At 49.0% G+C, this 13,778-nt stretch overlaps 1 protein-coding gene across 2 annotated transcripts in view; it reads left to right on the forward strand.

The window, feature by feature from the left end:
- The first annotated feature begins 304 nt into the window (after positions 1-304).
- Zmat4 (zinc finger matrin-type 4) overlaps positions 305-13,778 on the forward strand; it is a 396,947-nt gene continuing 383,473 nt past the window's right edge. For both annotated transcript variants that reach the window (XM_017802973.1, XM_008852314.2), the window contains exon 1: positions 305-418. The gene's annotated coding sequence lies outside the window, so the exon portion shown is untranslated. The remainder of the gene's footprint in view (positions 419-13,778) is intronic.

A 13,778-nucleotide genomic window follows, 5' to 3' on the forward strand; every position in this document is an offset into this window, starting at 1 on the left:
CCCTCCCTCCTCCTGCCTCCCTATCCCCTTCTCTCACCCCGATAGTCTCCACCTTTCCGGCTCTGTCCTCTTTCCTCCACTGGACCCTCAGTTCTGCCCCCCACACCCGGGCGGGAGGAAAGCCTTACAGGTTGTCAATGAAACATGGAATTATTTCCTTTGATGGCTTAGATAATAGTAGGAGCCAGAGCCGTGAGTGAGGTCGGCCGAGACCAATGCAGTCCTGCCCGGGCCGGAAGAGCCAATCGCTGGAGCAGGGGGCGGGGCGTCGGCGCCAGCAGATAATTGCTAAGTGCCTCACCAGCACACTTGGCCGAGCTGCTGAGAGGTCTGGTCGCCGCGGCAGAAACGCAGAATCCTCGGCGTGCTCCATCCCGGCCGCGGAGTCCGGAGGCAGCCTCCCTGCGTCCCGGAGAAGGTACCTTGATCTGCATCCCGGGAGAGGGGGCGCCCCGGCTGCGCGCACGCACAGGCTCGCAGTTAGCACAGGTGGAGGGGGTGCAGAGAGAAAAGTTTAGGGGGGGACGTGACAAAGGTGGGAGCCCACTGCCTCTTCTTGCGAGGAAAACAAGGCTAGAATTTGGAAAACTTCTGCGCCGTCAAGTCGTCAAGAGCTGGGTTTGTTTACTATTCTTAATTAGCTGCGCTCAGGTCGTGGAGGTGGGTCTGGTCTTCTGCTGGGCGACCTGCAGGGTTGGGGGAGATCTAGGTTCGCTGGGTGACTGAGGCTGGACCCCAGGAGCAGCCACTTCCTGGCCCCAAATGCTACTGCGACCACCTCCGCCATCTGGTTCTCAGAAGTGAGATAGGTTTGCTTGGCTTTTCCAGCTTTGGGTCTGCCCTGTCTACCTTACCTTGACCCGCCTTGCCCAAACTACTGTGACCTTCAACTCCAGCTCCTGTTCAAACTTTTGTCCCCTTTTCCTGAGCTCCCTTTGATCAGTCTGCTTCCATTCATCTTATTTGGTGGAAAAAAGAAATTTCCTAGGTGGGGAAATCTGTCCTCTTTGACCCTGTAAGCATCTCTGTGCCACCCAACTTGGTGAGACACCAACCGTTGTCAGAGGAAAAGAAATCACTTCATTGATTAGCTCCTGAAAACTCTGGAAGAATTTCCTGGTTTGGTCTGTCCTGAAACAGTGGGGGTGGAGATGCGTTTTGACTCAGGGTGCCTTACACCCCTCCCAGAGCAGGGGCCAGTTCTCAGAGGCAAGGCCGGCAGGAGGGGTAAGCTGCTCAGGACTGATTTTGTCTAAGGGCACAGGTGCATCTGGGACAGGGAGATGGTACTGAAGTCACTCTCCAAACTCTTCTAATAAGTGCTCCCCGAGTAGAGAAGCTCACCATGGCCCGCAGTTGGTTCAGGTCAGCAGCATCTTGAACGGTCCATTCTGTTGGGCCATAGGGCTCACTTGCACTGAGACCCACTTTTGGTCTTGGAGAATAATTCCTTTCTGCCAGCTTCTGCCACAGGGAAGTGTCAGGTAAGTGGCCCTTAAGGAAGTGGTGTTCCCAGTGGGGGGAGAAGGTGATGCACTTAGCCTTGAGCTGCCTGCCTTCTGGCTGGCAGCTCCTGATTTGTGCCCCACAGCCCTTTACCAGGTATGCCTCCGGTTATACCTGCTAGATACTCTGAAGCTGCTCATCCCAGGTGACAGTCTGGTTGGGACTTTGGGGTTAGGGGATCCAGGTGCATTTCCTCCCTCTGATTTCTGTTCCAGACTGAAGGCTAGGAGTACTGGGGAGAGCCAGCACTGGGGGAGGGCACCACTTTCCCTGTGACACTTCTCCTCCCACCTCAGAGGTACAAGTGACTGGCCTGGATTCTCTTGCTCCGCAAATCATTTTCCATTTTCAGTTCTTATTTTCTTTTACTACCACACACAACAGGTCCTCTACTTCCTTCGGGCAGCTATTTTAGGTGGGTACTATTATTGTTGAAGCTTTGTTCCCGGTGGCTGTAGAAGTAGCTGCCTGGCTTCGGTGGTTACTGTCGGTCTGGATACCCTTAGTCCTGTCTGGTGGACACGCTGGTTGAAGCAGGTAGAACAAACCCACAGCCCTGTCCAGCGCGGCTTCTTGTGTCGAGGAGCCTGGGTAGGAGCTGAACTTTCCTAGGCTGTTGGGGGCCAGTTTGAAGGACCTGTTTCTCTGCGGTCTAGAGCATGTGACCCCAGAGAGATCGTGGGAGGCAGCACCTAGGACCTGGGGCTGGGAATCTAGAGTGCAGACCCGTTGGTTTTCATGAAGATAGTAGGAATTAGGTAAGCTTTGGAATTTAGAAGGTGTCACAGGCCAGAAACCAGGAGCTGGACTGGGGGCTTCTTTCATTTGATATGGATCTGCTACCTGGATGTCTATCATGACTGAAAACATCAAAGCAAGGCTTTTAAAACAGCTCCTGATGGTGACTCATGCTCAGAGGAAAGGCTGGTAGGGGAGGGAGCACAGGGAGCTTTGGAGAGTACAAGTGGGACACACTAGAGCACTTGCTCTCTCTCTCTCTCCTCCTCCTCATTCCTCTTCCTTCCATTTCCTCATTTGGAACAGAGATCATTAAAATAATAACTTAAGCTTAAAAAAAAGTGTAAGAGCCAAAGGCTAATTAACAAAACTCAAACAACCCTTACGGCAACTTCACCTTGGACTGGGAGGGCCACAAAATCCAGGGCCCAGCACCTCTGCTGTGATGCAGTTCGGAGAATTTTATCACTGCTGTGAAGCTGGCTAATTCCTTGTGAAGCTAGGGGCTTGTGTGTAAAAGGACAGATTGATGCTCAGGAAATTAAATTTGCTGGTTGTCATTTCATCGAACATGATAGTTTTAGCCAGACCCTGGATGAGCGTCATGCAGATATCTAGTGCTTTCCTCTTTCCCCAGCTGGCCAGTCAGCATTTTTATCACTGGTGTGGAAGGGTTGCATCCTTCTGCCCTTCCAAGGCCAGTGTGATTTCACGTGGCAGATAACAAACTCCTCTGCTTCTCTGGCCCTCTGTGCCCACCACCCTTCCTGTCCTTCCTTTTCATGATTAACACGTCAATAAGTAGTCTCTTTGCCAATGTGCTTTGATCTCATCATTGTGTGCAGATTTGCTGTTAAAGAAAATGATCCCCTGAAACTGGACTGAAAACCTTAAAATTTGTACTAGAGAAGAGACTTTTTGTCTTCCATTGTAAAATTTAATTTTTGGTTGTGAGGAAATCAAATAAGCACGTTTATTGGGTTAGGCTTTTGGGTAAATGCCATCCTGAAGTCTTTTTTTTCTTGGTGGACATATGAATTCCCTGGCTCCTCAGGAAGGGTGTGTCTGTGGGTTTGAACCAGTCTGAAACACTCCTGAAAGCTGATAAGTTTGAGGCACAGCGTGCTCCTGTTTTTCAAAATGGAGAAAGCCTTTTTGAAACCCAAGCTCTGAAATACGTCACTGTCTACTATCCTCCTCGGTCTTAGTTTAGGAAAATTTCAAAGTCAAAATTATGAGTAAGCAGTGATCAGACTCTTCCTTACACTCACATCTCCTTCTTTTGTGCCCCCTGGGAAGTTAGTCCACTGGAAGCAGGTACCTTACTCAATTTGACAAGTAGGTATATTTCTCTTTCCTTCCTCCTTTCTACTTATTCCTATAATTTCAGGACTCTAGGTGAGATTTACTCACAGACACCCTATTTACTTCATTTCAGAAAGAGTTAACAGAAGACCTCAGGAACGCTGGGGTATCCACAGGAGCCTTCCCTGTGGGAGCGATGAGGTAATCCTATCACCAAGTTCAGTTCCACTGCAGAGCTCCCAGAATTGCCTGGGTGGTGTGCTCCTGACCTGCATGAAGCATACAGGACAGATGTGCCAGGGCATAGGGGATTCCTACCCGGTGTAGGCCCCTGTTGCTCCACTCTCTTGAGGCTCAGCCCCTCCACACCCTCTCCACTGCTCAACCTGGGATTGACCTTGCAAACACCAGCAGTGTGGTTTGTCTGCCATTCTCCCTGTTCCTTTGTTCTCTTTGTACTCTTAAATCTATCAATGATGGAAAAGATCAAATCTACTCACTAGTACTAAGGTATGAACAGTTAACAGTGTTGCCACTTACAGAGGTATTTGAAGTCTACCACTGAGCTGTACCCGCAGGGTATTTGAATTCTTAATGGAAGCCATAGATGCATATAGTGGAATTTCAGGCATATGCCAGACAGAGCTGAGAAACTGTGGTCCTTAGATTTCAGTTAAGGCTGGCTGTGATTATCATGGCATTGAAAAAGGAAACAAAAGACGATGGGTCTGGAATTTGAGACCTCTTGAGCCCTGGGATTTAATCTTGTGCCTCGCACTTACTCGCCCTTCAGACTTTTGGTGCCCTCTCCTGTAAGACTTGGGATGTGTTCTCCCATGACGCTTCCTGCTGTGACCTTCCCTTTTGATATTGCCAGGAAGTCTACCTCCTGCTGTGGAGGCCACAGCCCAGCAGCAGCTTCTGATGCTGTCCGGTGACTGGCCATGCTTTCCGAGCTAGAATCCATGAGGGTAGGTCAGGAGGAATGGTGGATGATGTGCCAGGAGAAAAACAGGCTGAAGGGTGATGTCATAACTGATTCTGGTTTAGGAGGGGATGTTATATGGAGGATGGTGACCAGCTGTTCTCCATCTCCAGTAAGAATTGAATGAGAGAAAATAGACAGAAATTGCAGCAGATGGACTTAGATTAGGTATGAGGAAGAATTTTCCATCAGCCAGAGTTTTTTTTAAAAGGGAAGGTTGTGAGCCTCCAAGATAATCTTCAAGAAATGGGTAAACTGGAGGTTTTAGCTGGAGGAGGAGCCAAATGGCTGTGTGTTAGTGAAAGGCAGTGCTCCCCAAGTGTCAGAATCCGTGTTCTCTCCCAAACCTCACCCTTCTCTGCAGCTGTTGAAGTGGCTGAGATCCATGAGAAAGGAGTACAGCAGACCTGTGCCAACCCTCAGGGTGGAGCAGCCTCATTGTGCCCCGAACTAGCGACTCTCTTGATGGGAGGGAAGATTCTCCCCATTGGGGACCTCTCATCGACGCTAATCTTTAGTTCCAGACCTGGCAAATGAGTGTGGAGAGGTTAGAGGGCTTGGAAGCACCCTGTGAGGATGGAATGGCAGAGCTGAGGCCGGAATCCAGGTCCTCCAGCTCCAGAGCCGGGGTTATTTTCTTTGTGGCTCATTTCATTCATTTCATTTCCAGTTTGAATTTGCATTGCTGGGCTCTTAACATCTCTTTAACTGAATGGCAAAAATAGACACCCTCAGCTGAGCAGTGTCCATTGACACCAGTTGCTGACACTCTGCCTGCTCCATAGCACCTGTTACCCACAGTGTTCACGGCTGCGTGCTCCCAGGTTTACACAGTACTCTTCTGTCTCCTGTAAGGTGTGGGGAAGAGGCTGCTTTGCCGTCTCTGACGGGCTCTGCAGTGTTGCTGCAAGGCTGAGTGGTAGCATTTCTGCCAGGATGTAGGACAGAAAGAAGGGGGTGTACAGGGCAGTACACAAAAGGTTGTGAACTGGAGTCTTGTAATGGTTAGGGGCTCTAGATAGCCACTCAACTTCTTCATTGAGCTAATGAAATGAGGCCCATGGCATGAGGTACACAATGGATAAATACTTCACTCACTCTAATAAACAGAACAAAAGTCTATATGTGAGGAGTATTAAGGGAGGTTAGAGAGCGGACTCAGGGAGCTATCCCGAGCTGCAAAGCCTGGCTGTCTGTGGGGTTAGAGGTGGAGCCTCATACTTCCTACAACGAGGCAGTGGCTGTGGAGGTCTTTGCCTCATGGTGTTTGAGTCCTGTAGAACCGAGGATCATAAAATAAATCCTTAGTCCCAGAGGCAACAAGGCAGGGTGTCTGTTCAAAAAAAAGCTCAGACAGAAGGTGTGGAGGAGCCAAAGAAAGAGAACTTAGCAGGCACCAGAGGCTGGGCCGGTCGGGCAGGGTTTCCGGGGTGTTGCGATGGGCTTCAAGAGCACAGAGCTCTGGAGGAGACAGGAGCTGGAGGAGTCCGAGAGTCTATATGCAGAAGGAGGGTAAAGCACCAGCCATATGGGAGAGAACCTGGAGGGATCCTGGGTGGGGTGGGGTGGGTGGCAGAGGAGACCCTTTCTGGGACAGCTCAGGAACATGGAACAGTACAGTGTGCTGGTTATACTTGGGTGCCCCTGGATCTAAGCATACGAAGTGTGTTCAGGGGATGGGGAGGCAGGGGATGTGAGTTCTTGCCAGGTAGGGAAGGTCCAGCTGCAGACAAAGGGTTCCAGGCAGGAAATGACAAAGTCTCACTCAGATTCAGGAACCATAACCCCAGTGGCTGCCAAGTAGGGAGCTGGTGAGATCTGTCAGGGCGAGAAAGCAAGGCCCAGTCTGGGGCAGGTGAGAGGTGGTGAGAGCAGCCTGGAATCAGCATCAAAGCGACAGACTCAGGAGGCAGAGAGATGACTCAGTGGGGAAAGGTGCTCGCCACCAGGTCGGGACCACTAGATATGGGGACAGGATTACCAAAGGAAATGGTGGACTAATTCTCTTTTTTCTACATATCATTTTAAAACGTCTTTCTGTTGATAGAGAAATGGGGAGGTCTATGAATAAACAGCTCCAACACATAGAAAAGAAATAAATGGTCAGAATATTTTGCAGACGTGTCCAGTCTTGTAGTTAATATGTGAAATTAAAACCAAGATATCATTACACACTTAATAGGTTATCAAAAATAAAAAATGATGATGCCCTACCATCATTGATAAGGGAGTATAGACAACAGACATTTGTAGACCTTGGTAGGAAGATAATTTGCAAACACAAGAGACATGTCTTAAAAACATGCCCTTTAAACCAGTAAGTGAGTCTTCTAGGAACTCATCCTAAAGAAATAATCAGAGATGTGTAAACTAGTTCTAATCAGGGATAGTCCTTTCAGCATTATTCATGATAACAAAACATTGTAGGGAAGATTAATTAAATCCTATTTAACTCATCTATAAAATGGAAATCAAGGAAGCCATTAAAACTGCATTTATAAGGATATGCAAAATTCTAGTAATATATTAAGTAAAGATTTAAAAGTAAATATAATGTAATTGCAGTTACAGTGGCTAGAATGTGTAGTCCTGGAAATGAGTGGAATGCAATGTTTCAAAGTCTTAACAGTGGAAACACGATTTTTAATTTTTAAAAACTTTTTGGGTTTTCCAAATTTCCTATGGAAAAATGTTATTTTACAAATCAGAAACCACATTTTTTAAAATTAGGCATTCCAACCACAGATGTTCAAGCATGCTCCCAGTAATAAGACTGGCACATGTCCTCAGTCTATTTGGGGAGAGAGATAAATATGCTCCTGAAATCCAGTAAGTGCTTCCCTGAATCCTCAGGAAGGTATCAACCTCTGTTCTGTGCAGGGTCAGTTGTAGACTGCATGTCCTTGTCCCTTCTTGCCCCCCCCATCCTTCTCACTGCAGCCCAGGCCTGTCTCTCACACTGATCAAACATGTCTGAGCATTTCAAGTAGTGTATGTCCGTGGACCACAGGTGAAGAAATTTTGGCTCAGAGAAACTTGTGACTTGATCACTGGTACAAAGCTGGTGAGGGGCATTGCAAGCAGAGACCCGAGGCTGTTGAGTTTAGATAGCATGGTCTTTGTAGTGCAGTTGATTTGCAGGGTCTCTGTGTGCTGTTGCAGGGCTGGCAGATTCCCATGGGGTAGTGCGGAGCCACCCCACCCTCCTCTTTAGTCTAGAGCAAATCAATATGCCAGCATGTATCCCTCTTTGAGCAGGGGCTAGGGTGCTCTCCAGAGGCGACCCTGGGGCTGTTTCCTGCCTGAGACTTTCATCTATTCTTGTTTTCCAGAATGTGTTTGTTTCCCCCTGTGGTTTCCTCTGTTGCATAAACTCTGGGCAGTCAAGTCAGCTTGCTCAGGGTGCAAGACACAGCCGGCTCCATGGTGTGTGCTGGGCCACCTGGCATCTGGGGGCACCATCTCAGGGCAGGGCGGGTGGCAGTTCTGATGGGCATAACCTTGGGGCTTTGGCAGACATAATCAGGAAAAGCAGACAAGCTGGGGGCAGGCAGGGCAGAATGAGGAGCCCTGTGGGCCCTGTACATGATGCCGCTCTATTTACTTTGGTAAGAATTCACGTTTGTCTGGTGTTTTGTATTTCATGGTCTTCAGAAGTGGATGAGGAGGTGTTCTCCTTACTTTTCAGGGAATGGATAGGGAATTGTACCTGCACATTGCACCTGCCTCATCAGGAAGAAGCAAGGGCTTCCCATGGCCCTGTATGTCCACAGCAAGGAAAGGTGTGGGTTAGTACCCTATGTGGCCCTGGTAGACTTGGGAGTCGACGGTGGCATGCACAGGAGGATGGCTCTGGTCGCCATCTGAGTCCTACAACATGAGGCTGAGGTGCTGAGAAAGGCAGTTATCAGTGTGGGCAGCAGAAGTCTCAGATGGCCCAGGAACCCAGAGCGACCCTGAGCACTGAACGCTGAAGAATGTGACCAGTTTAGATGGTAGGAGTGACTTCTTCAAGGAGTACAGGTCTGGAGTTAAGAGTCAGCAAGGAGCCTTTGTGGCTGCTGAGGGGCTGTGGCTGCATTAGAGTGGTGGTGAGGCATGCTGTGGGCACCTGTCATGACAGATGTTGCTGTCTCTTTGCATTCGGTATCCCGGGGCAGTGTAGCTGTGAGAGGAGCCAAGGGAGGGAGAGATGGAGGCAGACAGGGCACGGTCTCGGGGCTCCATTCTTTCTGTCATATTCTTGGTTTTGCTCCTGTTGACAAGTAATTTCCCTTCAGAGTTCACGGAAAAGGGGGCATTGGTACTACCACGCTGCTGGCCTCCCCTTCCGGTTGGGAACGTGGCATTTTCAAGTGTGGAACAAGGAAGGAAATTTTATTAGCCACTAAATAAAAACAGAACTTTAAAAGTGGGGGCAGAGTGGGGAGTGAGAAGCCCTAGAGGCACATTTAGATGTGCTAGATACCTCAGCGGGAGGGCACGCCTGAGGATGACCTTTATTAAAGTTGTGAGTTGCAAGCTTCAGGTGTGACAAGCCACACATAGGAAGAAAAGGGGAAAAAGTTTAAAATGGTCTCTCGACTTTAGAATTTTAAACATTTGGTCATGGCAACTTATTTTGCAGGTGGGGAAACTGAGGCTTGGCATAATTAAAGATCACAAGGGAACACAGCTGATGTGAAGCTGGTGCCTGGTCCTCTGGATCCTTGGCTATGCCAGCTCTCTCTCTCCGTCTCTGGCCACCATTCCAGAGACTAGGACTGATGGGAGAGAGCTAAGGTCTGTCATTGCTGTCTGGCTCTGGGAAGCCCCTTTTCCCTGTGGCCGCACTGGGCTTCAGGATGCTCTGCAGAAGGATTCCGACTGCAGAGTTCTTGCATCGCCGGAGACTGGTTTCATACCGTCCATTCCCTGGGGCAGGTCGGCAAGGAAGGTGACTGGCTCAGGGCATGCCAACCCTGGGATACAGCTCTGCTCTCTGATTTTTCCATGGCGCAGTCTCTTCCTTTCCCACTTCTTTCCTCTTCCTTCATGTGAGACAAATACTTTGAACATGTATGTATTCACTTATTCCCTGCTCCAAATATTGAGAATGAACAGGCACACTTCTAAGCAGTGAGAATCCAGCAGTGAACGAGGCTGCCCCAGGTCCTACCCTTTCTGAGCATTCTAGGCCATAAGTAAACATGTCCGAGGACTGATGTTTGCATGCAGAAAGATGGGGCTTGTCGGAGGAGCAGGGAGGGCCTTTGGGGAGGGGGTGTCCAGAGGACTCTTCCTATAATAGCAGCACCTATCAGAGGTCTGAAGCAGTGGAGGTGGTCCATGTGGATGCCGGGGGACCAGCAGTTCACTATGTGGATGCCGAGGGACCCACAGCCCACACCAGGAAAGGCCTCAAAGCTGAGGACACTTCCGCTGTGAGCAGTAGCAGTGGACAGGCTAAACCTCTTCAAACCCTGCAGAGCTGTGAGCGGAGGCGCGAGCAGTGCAGTCTGGTCTGCGGTGTCAAAGGGTCACTGGCTGCCACCCTGAGAGTGCACTGTTGCCGGCCACGTGCAGGCTGAGGCCGGCCAGAAGACTAGGAGCCTGGATAAGGATGGTTGGGGTTGAGGGCAGTGATCAAGTTCTGTGTGTGTTTTGTAAAGGGAGTCAGTAGGATTTGTTAGTGCGTGTTTAACCTTGGACTTGACAGCACTTGTTCAAGGATACCTGTAAGGCTTTGGAGTCCTGGGGAAGCCTTTTTAAGAAGCAGATGGACAGTGGTGGGAAGGAAGTGAGGATGAATGGAAGGGCAGGAAAAAGGACCGTGGAGTGATGATGGGGGAGTGGAGGAAATAAGGAGGCTGGGGATGGTGGGACAGGAAATGCGGGTGAGGCTTGCAGACAGATAGGAAATGAGGACTGAGGGTGCTTGGTGGCCGGGCAGGGACTGATGAGTTTGTTTTGGGAGCTGTGAGGCAAGTCAAGTGGCAATAGCACAAGTGGGTTCTGGGTCTGGAGCTCAGAGAAGAGGTTTAGTCTAGAGAAGGACTTTGGGGTCCTTAGTGCATGAGTGGCATTTAAGGTCACAGAGCAGATGAGCTCACTCAGGGCTATGGATATGGAAGCAGTAAAGACTAAAGGTCTTGAGAAATGCAATATTTATTGATGTAGGAAAATGGTTCTCAAACTTCTTAGACAGCCAGATAATAAATATTTTAGGTTTTATAAGCCACCTTGTCTTCCCTACAACTGTTTAACACGATTCTTGTAGCAGAAAAGCAGCTAAATGGTATTATAAATGAATAACGCATGGCTGTGTTCCAACAAAACTTCATTTTTAAATCCTTCCTGTCCATGGACTAGAATTTGATGACCTTGGGTCTGGACATTGAGGATGAACCTGAAAACAGGACTGAGAGGAAGCGGCCGGTCGGAAAGGGGAGGAGAGGGCTGCCTCGGGAAGTCCACGGAAGTGCTTTCTCAGAAGGAAGCAGTTGCCCTGGGCCAGCCATGGTGCAGCAGGAGGGGGTGCAGACTGCTGGTGATGTGCTGAGAGTACTTGGGTAGCGTGGGTTCCAGGAGAAGCACAGGCTCCTGTAACAATTCTATGGAGAAGTGTCCTGAAGCAGAGAAATGGAATGCTAACTGTGGACGTATATGGGACCAAAGGAAGCATTTCCAGATGGCAAACCTAACAGGCCCTTTGTAAGAGGATGAAAGTGTGCAGTGGAGAAGGCACTCAGGGGACACAGGGACCTGGGGTGGAGCTCTTACAATGGAGTAGAGGTAGAGAGGGTGGCCATGACCACCCTTATGTGGTGTGGAGGGAAGAGGATGGAAGAATGGTCGGCTTGGGGCAGCAGTGCATGAACATGTGGGGCGGGGACTCCTTTGGTTGTTTGGTTGCTTTCTTTCCTCAGTGCTGCAGAAAATATGGTCAAGAGCTTTGAGGGAGGGTGAAGGCACTGTGCCTGGCAGGCCTTGGAGATGGACACCCTCAGTACAGTGGGAGAGCACTGTAGACAATGGCAGGGGTTGTTCTAGCTTTCTGAGTCAAAGTTTAGAGTGTGTGTGTGTGTGTGTGTGTGTGTGTGTGTGTGTGTGTGTGCGTTTGTCCATCTATGAGAAGGATGTGGATGAAGAGCCCTCAAAAAACTCTTGCAAATTCCTGTAGGCCCAGACCTGCCTATTGAGGTAGCTTTTGTATAAATGCATTTAAAGAAATGAAGTCACCTGGCAGTGAGGTGAAGACTACCTTCTTTAGTTTTTAACCTTGAGAAACAGCCCTAAAGAGAGAAGGAACTTAGCAGAGTTAAAGTGGGATGGAGAAGGTAGTCTGGGTCCCCTTGTGTCTTCTACTATGGTCTAGAAGGAAGTGAGAAAAGATCAGGATAAGAGGCCCCGGCTGTGCAGCTCAGGTATTGGGGCAAGAGAGAATGTTGGCATAACAATTCTATTATTCTATTTGGATGTTCTTTATCCTGGATGTCCATAGAGAAATAAGAAAGAAAACAAACTAAAAGCAAGTGGCATTTCAGGGACAGAAAGTGACCTGAGGCTTTGGAAAATAGAACAGCATAAGCTCAGCCACTCAGCAGCAGAACTAGCCTAGGACTTTGTGATAGTGGTGCTGTGACAGGGTACAGGTTAACTCCTGGAACCTAAGGAAGAGAGCCACCACCCTGGTTTGGGTTCTCCCATCAGTACTAGCCAAGAGGAGGAGCGGCCGTGTGCAGAGCTGCAGATGGACATGGCACAAGGTAGGCTCTGGACACATCAGTGTTTCTGGGAAGGGTCTCCTTTTTGACTAGGCTACAAAGGGTGTAAGAAGCTGTCTTGGATGCTTACAACTGAGGTCATTGCAGGAATGACAAAGGCTGGGGCTGGAGAGCTGGCTCAGAGGTTCTGCTCTGCAGGGACTGGCTTCAGTTCCCAGCACCCATGTGGTGGCTAACAACTGTCTGTAACCCCAGTTCCAGGGCATCTGACGCCCCCTTCTGACCTCCATAGGCATTGCAGGACATAGGTGCACTTACATACGTGCAGGCAATACACTCATACACATAAAATAAAAATAGTAAATAAAATATTTTTCAAAAAGAATCACAAAGGCAATAAGGATTTTGAAGTTTACGACTGGCCAATGGGGAAGGCTTCGATCTTTTCTCTAAGTCATATTCCAGGGGGATTATGGGATTATTTTTAGATAAAATACAGAATAATGGAGCTTGGAGCCCTGAGTTTAACCCTAGGTAACTCCACACACCCGAGTTAAACAGTCTGGATAGTTTTTTTCCCCAAATCTGAGTTTTCCAGCTCTAAAGTGCCTGGCATGGATCTTAGACGTTTGTTGTAGGGATCAGATGAAGTGTGCGATGTGAAGAACTTGGGCTTTAATACAGCAAATGCTCACAGTCTACGGGGAGCATCAGGATGGTGAGGGGTGATTCTAAGGATGGGACAGGCTAGTGGGACAGGGTAGTGGATTCCATATAATTCTTCTGTGAGGAGCTTGAGTGGTCAGTGAAACAGGCCAAATTACCTGTTTTTCTGATTCAAAGCTCAGGCACTTCCTCCCAAATATTGCTCACCGAGAGTTTTATATTCTTCTGAAGAAAGAGAGGCATGAAGTAGCCCTGCCACACAGTGTCCTACTTTCAAAATGTAAGTCCTGGGGAAGAGGCTCTGGAAGCTGCAGGAGCTGTAATATTGAGAGTGGTTTAAAGGTGATCAAAATCCCTGCAATGCTCAGACCTGCAGGAACATAGATTTCTCATACCAATCAAGTGATTTGTGGGAAAATCGTATCCATCTTCCTAACCTGAGCTGCATCAAACAAATGATTGGCCATGCACTGCAGAGTGAGCTGTGAAGCCAGCACAGCGAGCCTCGAGATGCTGCAGAACTTCTCTGCAGCACAAACGCCTGAGCAATTGTTGACGGCAGCATAGTGACGCATCCTCACTTCTGGCCTCCCTTCCGTGGTCAGTGCCCAACTCTTTGCTGTTCTGACCAGGGTGTGACTTTCGGGACTCTACTTCGTTGAAATGCTCCTGCCCTCTAGGATGAGAGGATGGTGGCGTGTGTCTCCTTAGTGATGGACAGTGGCTGGCCTGGTGATACACTTAGCATCAAGTTGTCAAGAAGCTCTCTAGTCATAAGTTTCTCCCATCTTTATGTGAAGAGGATACGACTTCTCACCCTGACTCCTTCTGGGGGAAAATGTGGAATGGGCCCTTATAAGAGCTGCATTTTC

Source organism: Nannospalax galili, unplaced genomic scaffold, assembly GCF_000622305.1.
Source record: "Nannospalax galili isolate Female #2095 unplaced genomic scaffold, S.galili_v1.0 scaffold366, whole genome shotgun sequence".
In the NCBI taxonomy this organism is placed as follows: Eukaryota; Metazoa; Chordata; class Mammalia; order Rodentia; family Spalacidae; genus Nannospalax; species Nannospalax galili.